Source organism: Trichechus manatus, unplaced genomic scaffold (assembly GCF_000243295.1).
Source record: "Trichechus manatus latirostris isolate Lorelei unplaced genomic scaffold, TriManLat1.0 scaffold00125, whole genome shotgun sequence".
In the NCBI taxonomy this organism is placed as follows: domain Eukaryota; kingdom Metazoa; phylum Chordata; class Mammalia; order Sirenia; family Trichechidae; genus Trichechus; species Trichechus manatus.
Genome location: NW_004444061.1, coordinates 7179946 through 7181308, shown reverse-complemented (window position 1 = coordinate 7181308; position 1363 = coordinate 7179946).

The window sequence follows — 1363 nt, the reverse complement described above, 5'->3', positions numbered from 1 at the left end:
AATGTGACTTTTGGCAAGTCACTTAATCTCTAAGTGCCTCAATTCATGCATGTCTAAAGGCAGTCTAGTAATAATACCTACCTCAAAAGTCTGTTGTAAGAATTAAGTGATATAAGTTATTAAAACATTTACCATGGTCCCTAACAAACAATAGGCATTCAGTATTTGGAGTACTAAGAATAGCCAGAAGACACACATCACTTATATATATTACTAAATTAAATTTGATACTTACCCAATTCTGTTGTGGATACTTGGACAAAGTAGCTTGAAATTTGTACTTAATCAATGAGATACACAACAGTGATATAATGATGGTTGAGAGGTGATGAACTCCTAATAATAAAAGCCTAGATTCTCATTCTACCTAGATAACACGGTGTAATATTAATCCTCCAAATATTTTAATTTTGGTTTAAATATAAGAATAGCAAGTTGGCTGATCTATGTTTCATTTGTTGTTGTTTTTAGTTGCCAACAAGTCAGATCCAACTCATGGCAATTTTACATAATAACAGAACAAAACTGTTGCCCAGTCCTGCCAACTTCATGATCTTTGATATGTTTGTGCCCATTGTAGGTTTCATACTCTTGTATTTTTAAGCATGAAATCATCTCTACTCCAGTTGTCTTCTCCACCTTCTTTGCCTATCAAAATCCTGATCATTCCTCCAATAAATAGATGTAATTCCTCATTACAACCTTCTCTAATCCCCAGATTTAACCATTCCCTCTTCTTTGAATCTCCATATTTTGTATATATTTCAATAGTTGAACACACTCGGTTGAAATGATAGATCTTATGTACAAGACTAGAAGCTGCTTGAGAGGAGAGTCTTCATTTCATTCATCGTTGAGTCCTTAGCACCTAGCATTGTGCTAAGTGCATTATAGGTAACAAATAAATAGGTTCAAAAGAATCTAGTCATTGAGATTTCATTTTTAAATTATCAAACAGTATTTTTAAAGTGAATATAAACTATGGTATGTATAATAACCAGTGAATTATTTTGTAGGATTTTTAATAATACAGAAAATGCTTATGTTTTATATTAACATGAAAAAAAGCAAGATACAAAGTTATATATGCAGTGTATAATGCTGTACCAGTTATGCATAAATCCACCAAAATGTTAGTAGGGTTTATCCTGTTGTTGTTGTTAGATGCCGTCGAGTCGGTTTCAACTCATTAGTGACCCTATGTACAAGAGAACCAAACACTGGCCAGTCCTGCACCATCCTCACGATCTTTGCTATGTTTCAGTCCATTGTTGCAGCCACTGTGTCAATCCATCTCATTGAGGGCCTTCTTCTATTTCGCCGACCCTTTGCTTTACCAAGCACAATGTCCTTCTCCAAGGCC